We start from the raw sequence: 10,235 nt of genomic DNA on the forward strand, positions 1-10,235 counted from the left end.
GTGGCTATAGAATTTGTCTCTTTTCTGGATTTAGATAATTAGTGGGTATCGGCCTAATCCTGCTCTGCATGCATTATTTGGATATTTACGTTCTACACTGCGGATATTTTGGCAGAATTCTGCACGTAGAGTGTCATTTTGGTGTTTGTCCCATTTTGTGAGTTATTGGTTTGTGAGCGGACCCCAGACCTCACAATGATAAAGGGCAATGGGTTTTATAACTATAATAATAATAATAATAATAATAATAATAATATATGCCATTTAGCAGACACTTTTATCCAAAGCGACTTACAGTCATGTGTGCATACATTCTACGTATGGGTGGTCCCGGGGATCGAACCCACTACCCTGGCGTTACAAGCGCCATGCTCTACCAACTGAGCTACACAGGACCACCAATAACTGATTCAAGTATTTATAGGCAGATCCTAATTGGTATCATTTTATGTTCCTTTTGATGGAGTAGAAGGAAGGCCCTTCTTGCCTTGTCTCTCAGATGGTTCACAGCTTTGTGGAAGTTACCTGTGGCGCTGATGTTTAGGCCGAGGTATGTATAGTTACCTGTGGTGCTGGTCTTTAGTGTCCTCTAGCGCAACAGTGTCTGTATAGTTACCTGTGGCGCTGGTCTTTAGTGTCTTCTAGAGCAACAGTGTCTAGATGGAATTTCTATTGGTGGTCCTGGCAAGTGGACTTTTTTTGAATCCTTTATACTCCATCTATCTATGTCCGTTCATCTATAAGCCCACAGACTGAATCCTTTATACTCCATCTATCTATGTCTCCTCATCTATAAGCCCACAGACTGAATCCTTTATACTCCATCTATCTATGTCCGTTCATCTATAAGCCCACAGACTGAATCCTTTATACTCCATCTATCTGTGTCTCCTCATCTATAAGCCCACAGACTGAATACTTTATACTCCATCTATCTGTGTCTCCTCATCTATAAGCCCACAGACTGAATCCTTTATACTCCATCTATCTATGTCCCCTCATCTATAAGCCCACAGACTGAATCCTTTATACTCCATCTATCTATGTCCCCTCATCTATAAGCCCACAGACTGAATCCTTTATACTCCATCTATCTATGTCCCCTCATCTATAAGCCCACAGACTGAATCCTTTATACTCCATCTATCTATGTCCGTTCATCTATAAGCCCACAGACTGAATCCTTTATACTCCATCTATCTATGTCCGTTCATCTATAAGCCCACAGACTGAATACTTTATACTCCATCTATCTATGTCCGTTCATCTATAAGCCCACATACTGAATACTTTATACTCCATCTATCTATGTCCCCTCATCTATAAGGGTTAGTGGTGGGGGTTTAACCAGTCTAGTTTTTATAGTGGAGGGTTAGTGGTGAGGGTTTAACCAGTCTAGTTTTTATAGTGGAGGGTTAGTGGTGAGGGTTTAACCAGTCTAGTTTTTATAGTGGAGGGTTAGTGGTGAGGGTTTAACCAGTCTAGTTTTTATAGTGGAGGGTTAGTGGTGAGGGTTTAACCAGTCTAGTTTTTATAGTGGAGGGTAAGGGTTAGTGGGTAGGGTTTAACCAGTCTAGTTTTTATAGTGGAGGGCAAGGGTTAGTGGTGAGGGTTTAACCAGTCTAGTTTTTATAGTGGAGTGTAAGGGTTAGTGGTGAGGGTTTAACCAGACTAGTTTTTATAGTGGAGGGTTAGTGGTGAGGGTTTAACCAGTCTAGTTTTTATAGTGGGGGGTTAGTGGTGAGGGTTTTACCAGTCTAGTTTTTATAGTGGAGGGTAAGGGTTAGTGGTGAGCATTTAACCAGACTAGTTTTTATAGTGGAGGGTTAGTGGTGAGGGTTTTACCAGTCTAGTTTTTATAGTGGGGGGTTAGTGGTGAGGGTTTTACCAGTCTAGTTTTTATAGTGGAGGGTACGGGTTAGTGGGTAGGGTTTAACCAGTCTAGTTTTTATAGTGGAGGGTAAGGGTTAGTGGTGAGGGTTTAACCAGACTAGTTTTTATAGTGGAGGGTTAGTGGTCAGGGTTTTACCAGTCTAGTTTTTATAGTGGAGGGTAAGGGTTAGTGGTGAGGGTTTAACCAGTGGAGGGTAAGGGTTAGTGGTGAGGGTTTTACCAGTCTAGTTTTTATAGTGGAGGGTACGGGTTAGTGGGTAGGGTTTAACCAGTCTAGTTTTTATAGTGGAGGGTAAGGGTTAGTGGTGAGGGTTTTACCAGTCTAGTTTTTATAGTGGGGGTTAGTGGTGAGGGTTTTACCAGTCTAGTTTTTATAGTGGGGGTTAGTGGTGAGGGTTTTACCAGTCTAGTTTTTATAGTGGGGGGTTAGTGGTGAGGGTTTAACCAGTCTAGTTTTTATAGTGGAGGGTAAGGGTTAGTGGTGAGGGTTTTACCAGTCTAGTTTTTATAGTGGGGGTTAGTGGTGAGGGTTTAACCAGTCTAGTTTTTATAGTGGAGGGTAAGGGTTAGTGGTGAGGGTTTTACCAGTCTAGTTTTTATAGTGGGGGTTAGTGGTGAGGGTTTTACCAGTCTAGTTTTTATAGTGGGGGTTAGTGGTGAGGGTTTTACCAGTCTAGTTTTTATAGTGGGGGGGGTTAGTGGTGAGGGTTTAACCAGTGTAGTTTTTATAGTGGAGGGTTAGTGGTGAGGGTTTAACCAGTCTAGTTTTTATAGTGGAGGGTTAGTGGTGAGGGTTTAACCAGTCTAGTTTTTATAGTGGAGGGTTAGTGGTGAGGGTTTAACCAGTCTAGTTTTTATAGTGGAGGGTAAGGGTTAGTGGTGAGGGTTTTACCAGTCTAGTTTTTATAGTGGGGGGTTAGTGGTGAGGGTTTTACCAGTCTAGTTTTTATAGTGGGGGGTTAGTGGTGAGGGTTTTACCAGTCTAGTTTTTATAGTGGGGGGGTTAGTGGTGAGGGTTTTACCAGTCCAGTTTTTATAGTGGGGGGTTAGTGGTGAGGGTTTAACCAGACTAGTTTTTATAGTGGAGGGTTAGTGGTCAGGGTTTTACCAGTCTAGTTTTTATAGTGGAGGGTAAGGGTTAGTGGTGAGGGTTTAACCAGTGGAGGGTAAGGGTTAGTGGTGAGGGTTTTACCAGTCTAGTTTTTATAGTGGAGGGTACGGATTAGTGGGTAGGGTTTAACCAGTCTAGTTTTTATAGTGGAGGGTAAGGGTTAGTGGTGAGGGTTTTACCAGTCTAGTTTTTATAGTGGGGGGTTAGTGGTGAGGGTTTTACCAGTCTAGTTTTTATAGTGGGGGGTTAGTGGTGAGGGTTTTACCAGTCTAGTTTTTATAGTGGGGGGTTAGTGGTGAGGGTTTAACCAGTCTAGTTTTTATAGTGGAGGGTAAGGGTTAGTGGTGAGGGTTTTACCAGTCTAGTTTTTATAGTGGGGGGTTAGTGGTGAGGGTTTAACCAGTCTAGTTTTTATAGTGGAGGGTAAGGGTTAGTGGTGAGGGTTTTACCAGTCTAGTTTTTATAGTGGGGGGGTTAGTGGTGAGGGTTTTACCAGTCTAGTTTTTATAGTGGGGGTTAGTGGTGAGGGTTTTACCAGTCTAGTTTTTATAGTGGGGGGGGGGGTTAGTGGTGAGGGTTTAACCAGTCTAGTTTTTATAGTGGAGGGTTAGTGGTGAGGGTTTAACCAGTCTAGTTTTTATAGTGGAGGGTTAGTGGTGAGGGTTTAACCAGTCTAGTTTTTATAGTGGAGGGTTAGTGGTGAGGGTTTAACCAGTCTAGTTTTTATAGTGGAGGGTAAGGTTAGTGGTGAGGGTTTTACCAGTCTAGTTTTTATAGTGGGGGGTTAGTGGTGAGGGTTTTACCAGTCTAGTTTTTATAGTGGGGGGTTAGTGGTGAGGGTTTTACCAGTCTAGTTTTTATAGTGGGGGGGTTAGTGGTGAGGGTTTTACCAGTCTAGTTTTTATAGTGGGGGGTTAGTGGTGAGGGTTTTACCAGTCTAGTTTTTATAGTGGAGGGTAAGGGTTAGTGGTGAGGGTTTAACCAGTCTAGTTTTTATAGTGGAGGGTAAGGGTTAGTGGTGAGGGTTTTACCAGTCTAGTTTTTATAGTGGAGGGTTAGTGGTGAGGGTTTAACCAGTCTAGTTTTTATAGTGGGGGGTTAGTGGTGAGGGTTTTACCAGTCTAGTTTTTATAGTGGAGGGTAAGGGTTAGTGGGTAGGGTTTAACCAGTCTAGTTTTTTATAGTGGAGGGTAAGGGTTAGTGGTGAGGGTTTAACCAGTCTAGTTTTTATAGTGGAGGGTACGGGTTAGTGGTGAGGGTTTTACCAGTCTAGTTTTTATAGTGGAGGGTTAGTGGTGAGGGTTTAACCAGTCTAGTTTTTATAGTGGGGGGGTTAGTGGTGAGGGTTTAACCAGTCTAGTTTTTATAGTGGAGGGTAAGGGTTAGTGGTGAGGGTTTTACCAGTCTAGTTTTTATAGTGGGGGGTTAGTGGTGAGGGTTTAACCAGTCTAGTTTTTATAGTGGAGGGTAAGGGTTAGTGGTGAGGGTTTTACCAGTCTAGTTTTTATAGTGGGGGTTAGTGGTGAGGGTTTTACCAGTCTAGTTTTTATAGTGGGGGGGTTAGTGGTGAGGGTTTAACCAGTCTAGTTTTTATAGTGGAGGGTTATTGGTGAGGGTTTAACCAGTCTAGTTTTTATAGTGGAGGGTAAGGGTTAGTGGTGAGGGTTTTACCAGTCTAGTTTTTATAGTGGGGGGTTAGTGGTGAGGGTTTTACCAGTCTAGTTTTTATAGTGGGGGGTTAGTGGTGAGGGTTTTACCAGTCTAGTTGTTAGAGTGGGGGGGTTAGTGGTGAGGGTTTTACCAGTCTAGTTTTTATAGTGGAGGGTAAGGGTTAGTGGTGAGGGTTTAACCAGTCTAGTTTTTATAGTGGAGGGTTAGTGGTGAGGGTTTTACCAGTCTATTTTTTTTGTGGAGTGTAAGGGTTAGTGGTGAGGGTTTAACCAGTCTAATTTTTATAGTGGGGGGTTAGTGGTGAGGGTTTAACCAGTCTAGTTTTTATAGTGGGGGGTTAGTGGTGAGGGTTTAACCAGTCTAGTTTTTATAGTGGGGGGTTAGTGGTGAGGGTTTAACCAGTCTAGTTTTTATAGTGGAGGGTAACGGTTAGTGGTGAGGGTTTAACCAGTCTAGTTTTTATAGTGGGGGTACGGGTTAGTGGGTAGGGTTTAACCAGTCTAGTTTTTATAGTGGAGGGTACGGGTTAGTGGTGAGGGTTTAACCAGTCTAGTTTTTATAGTGGAGGGTTAGTGGTGAGGGTTTAACCAGTCTAGTTTTTATAGTGGAGGGTAAGGGTTGGTGGTCATGGTTTAGCCAGTCTAGTTTTTATAGTGGAGGGTAAGGGTTAGTGGTGAGGGTTTTACCAGTCTAGTTTTTATAGTGGAGGGTAAGGGTTAGTGGTGAGGGTTTAACCAGTCTAGTTTTTATAGTGGAGGGTTAGTGGTGAGGGTTTTACCAGTCTATTTTTTTGTGGAGTGTAAGGGTTAGTGGTGAGGGTTTAACCAGTCTAGTTTTTATAGTGGGGGGTTAGTGGTGAGGGTTTAACCAGTCTAGTTTTTATAGTGGAGGGTAAGGGTTAGTGGTGAGGGTTTAACCAGTCTAGTTTTTATAGTGGGGGGTACGGGTTAGTGGGTAGGGTTTAACCAGTCTAGTTTTTATAGTGGAGGGTACGGGTTAGTGGTGAGGGTTTAACCAGTCTAGTTTTTATAGTGGAGGGTTAGTGGTGAGGGTTTAACCAGTCTAGTTTTTATAGTGGAGGGTTAGTGGTGAGGGTTTTACCAATATATTTGTTCTAGTTATGTTTACGATAGACAACAGTGTGTTTATGCAAACGGCTGTGCATCTACCAGGATATCCTGGTGTGCCACAGGGTTGGATAATTGGACCTTTATTATTCCTCATCTATATCAATGACCTTGCTGCTGGGTCTTCTACCATACTAATCTATATCAATGACCTTACTCCTGGGTCTTCTGCCATACTGATCTATATCAATAACCAGACTGCTCGGTCTTCTACAGTACTTCCTATTAGCTTTGCTGTTGATTTTATCACACAATAGTTTTTATTCACTAATGAAACCAATTCAGGTATGGCCATATTTTCTAAATGGGTCCAGATAACCAAATGATCTTTAAATGTACAAATATCCAACATTTGTATTCACAAGTAAGAATGAGAAATATTGTAAAAAATAAATAAAAAAGAGACAGAATCTCAATTGGTGGGCATGAAATGGAACAAGTCACATCCATTAAGATTCCTCGGAGTTCTACATTATAACATTTTACATATCACAGGCATAGAAAGTATATTTGTGACTCACCACCTGGATTTGGTTTTATGTAGAAAAAAAATGAAATAATGTTTTTTACATTGAATAAAAGTAGACTACAAAATGGTATATCATACACTGCATTTTTGAGGAGAAATGGGAAAGTAATTGTGCTTTGAAAGTTGATAAACTTGTACTCACTTTTGAGAAAATGGCCTTTGAATGTTTTGGTTTCTAGTGAAGATCCTTTCTTTGTCTACCCCCATTCAGCATCATTCACATCCTCTTAACCTTTAACCCCACCCATCTCGTTTCGCTCTCGGAGCATTCAGAGCACACACTTGATGCTCTGGCTGACGATTTGTTTACCTCTGGATAACATGAAAACAGCCTAACCAACAATTTCATTATGCTTTGTCTTTCTCTACCCTGCATGAATATGCTGGGAGCTAACCAACCAGGTTCAACATTAGCTAGCTAACATTAGGCTTTAACTAGCAAAGCAAACGGCTCTGGGATACAAATAATAACGTCATTGTCATGTTTTGTCATTGATTATCATGTCTTGTCCCTGTGCTTCCCCTTCTATTCGTTTCCCTCTGCTGGTCTTATTAGGTTCTTTCCCTCTTTCTATCCCTCTCTCTCCCCCTCCCTCTCTCACTCTCTCGCTCTCTCTTCTCTCTATCGTTCCGTTCCTGCTCCCAGCTGTTCCTATTCCCCTAATCAATCATTTAGTCTTCCCACACCTGTTCCCAATCCTTTTCCCTGATTAGAGTCCCTATTTCTCTCCTTGTTTTCCGTTCCTGCCCTGTCGGATCCTTGTCTATTATTCACCGTGCTGTGTCTATGTATTGCCCTGTCGTGTCGTGTTTCCCTCAGATGCTGCGTGGTGAGCAGGTGTCTGAGTCTGCTAGGTTCAAGTGCCTTCCCGAGGCAACCTGCAGTTCTTGATCAAGTCTCCTGTCTGTTCTCGTCATTACGAGTAGTATTATGCCTTTTGTTTGTAAAGTGACTTTACTGGATTAAAAACTCTGTTTTCGCCAAGTCGCTTTTGGGTCCTCATTCACCTGCATAACAGAAGGATCCGACCAAGGAATGGACCCAGCGACTACAAAGGCTCGTAACACTGCCGTCGAGATCCAAGGAGCCATGCTCGGCAGACACGAGCAGGAATTGTCTGCTGCTCGCCATGCCGTGGAGAACCTGGCCGCTCAGGTTTCCGACCTCTCTGGACAGTTCCAGAGTCTTCGTCTCGTGCCACCTGTTACTTCCTGGCCTGCCGAGCCTCCGGAACCTAGGGTTAATAACCCACCTTGCTACTCCGGGCAGCCCACGGAGTGCCGCTCCTTTCTCACCCAGTGTGATATTGTGTTCTCTCTCCAACCCAACACATACACTAGCGAGAGAGCTCGGGTTGCTTACGTCATTTCACTCCTTACTGGCCGGGCTCGAGAGTGGGGCACAGCTATCTGGGAGGCAAGGGCTGATTGTTCTAACAATTACCAGAACTTTAAAGAGGAGATGATTCGGGTTTTTGACCGTTCAATTTTTGGTAGGGAGGCTTCTAGGGCCCTGGCTTCCCTATGCCAAGGTGATCGATCCATAACGGATTACTCTATAGAGTTTCGCACTCTTGCTGCCTCTAGTGACTGGAACGAGCCGGCGCTGCTCGCTCGTTTTCTGGAGGGACTCCACGCAGTGGTCAAAGATGAGATTCTCTCTCGGGAGGTTCCTTCCAGTGTGGACTCTTTGATTGCTCTCGCCATCCGCATAGAACGACGGGTAGATCTTCGTCACCAAGCTCGTGGAAGAGAGCTCGCGTCAACGGTGTTTCCCTGCTCCGCATCGCAACCATCTCCCTCCTCTGGCTCAGAGACTGAGCCCATGCAGCTGGGAGGTATTCGCATCTCGACCAAGGAGAGGGAACGGAGGATCACCAACCGCCTGTGCCTCTATTGCGGATTTGATGGACATTTTGTCAATTCATGTCCAGTAAAGGCCAGAGCTCATCAGTAAGCGGAGGGCTACTGGTGAGCGCTACTACTCAGGTCTCTTCATCTAGATCCTGTACTACTATGTCGGTCCATCTACGCTGGACCGGTTCGGGTGCTACATGCAGTGCCTTGATTGACTCTGGGGCTGAGGGTTGTTTCATGGACGAAGCATGGGCTCGGAAACATGACATTCCTTTCAGACAGTTAGACAAGCCTACGCCCATGTTTGCCTTAGATGGTAGTCATCTTCCCAGTATCAGATTTGAGACACTACCTTTAACTCTCACAGTATCTGGTAACCACAGTGAGACTATTTCTTTTTTGATTTTTCGTTCACCTTTTACACCTGTTGTTTTGGGTCATCCCTGGCTAGTATGTCATAATCCTTCTATTAATTGGTCTAGTAATTCTATCCTATCCTGGAACGTTTCTTGTCATGTGAAGTGTTTAATGTCTGCCATCCCTCCCATTTCTTCTGTCCCCACTTCTCAGGAGGAACCTGGCGATTTGACAGGAGTGCCGGAGGAATATCATGATCTGCGCACGGTCTTCAGTCGGTCCCGAGCCAACTCCCTTCCTCCTCACCGGTCGTATGATTGTAGTATTGATCTCCTTCCGGGGACCACTCCTCCTCGGGGTAGACTATACTCTCTGTCGGCTCCCGAACGTAAGGCTCTCGAGGATTATTTATCTGTGTCTCTTGACGCCGGTACCATAGTGCCTTCTTCCTCTCCGGCCGGGGCGGGGTTCTTTTTTGTTAAGAAGAAGGACGGTACTCTGCGCCCCTGCGTGGATTATCGAGGGCTGAATGACATAACGGTTAAGAATCGTTATCCGCTTCCCCTTATGTCATCAGCCTTCGAGATTCTGCAGGGAGCCAGGTGCTTTACTAAGTTGGACCTTCGTAACGCTTACCATCTCGTGCGCATCAGAGAGGGGGACGAGTGGAAAACGGCGTTTAACACTCCGTTAGGGCATTTTGAGTACCGGGTTCTGCCGTTTGGTCTCGCCAATGCGCCAGCTGTTTTTCAGGCATTAGTTAATGATGTTCTGAGAGACATGCTGAACATCTTTGTTTTTGTCTATCTTGACGATATCCTGATTTTTTCACCGTCACTCGAGATTCATGTTCAGCACGTTCGACGTGTTCTACAGCGCCTTTTAGAGAATTGTCTCTACGTAAAGGCTGAGAAGTGCTCTTTTCATGTCTCCTCCGTTACTTTTCTCGGTTCCGTTATTTCCACTGAAGGCATTCAGATGGATTCCGCTAAGGTCCAAGCTGTCAGTGATTGGCCCGTTCCAAGGTCACGTGTCGAGTTGCAGCGCTTTTTAGGTTTCGTTAATTTCTATCGGCGTTTCATTCGTAATTTCGGTCAAGTTGCTGCCCCTCTCACAGCTCTTACTTCTGTCAAGACGTGTTTTAAGTGGTCCGGTTCCGCCCAGGGAGCTTTTGATCTTCTAAAGGAACGTTTTACGTCCGCTCCTATCCTCTTTACTCCTGACGTCACTAGACAATTCATTGTCGAGGTTGACGCTTCAGAGGTAGGCGTGGGAGCCATTCTATCCCAGCGCTTCCAGTCTGACGATAAGGTTCATCCTTGCGCTTATTTTTCTCATCGCCTGTCGCCATCTGAGCGCAACTATGATGTGGGTAACCGTGAACTGCTCGCCATTCGCTTAGCCCTAGGCGAATGGCGACAGTGGTTGGAGGGGGCGACCGTTCCTTTTGTCGTTTGGACAGACCATAAGAACCTTGAGTACATCCGTTCTGCCAAACGACTTAATGCCCGTCAAGCTCGTTGGGCGTTGTTTTTCGCTCGTTTCGAGTTTGTGATTTCTTACCGTCCGGGTAGCAAGAACACCAAGCCTGATGCCTTATCCCGTCTGTTTAGTTCTTCTGTGGCTTCTACTGATCCCGAGGGATTCTTCCTTATGGGCGTGTTGTCGGGTTGACAGTCTGGGGAATTGA

The sequence above is a fragment of the Oncorhynchus gorbuscha genome, linkage group LG02, assembly GCF_021184085.1.
Source record: "Oncorhynchus gorbuscha isolate QuinsamMale2020 ecotype Even-year linkage group LG02, OgorEven_v1.0, whole genome shotgun sequence".
In the NCBI taxonomy this organism is placed as follows: Eukaryota; Metazoa; Chordata; class Actinopteri; order Salmoniformes; family Salmonidae; genus Oncorhynchus; species Oncorhynchus gorbuscha.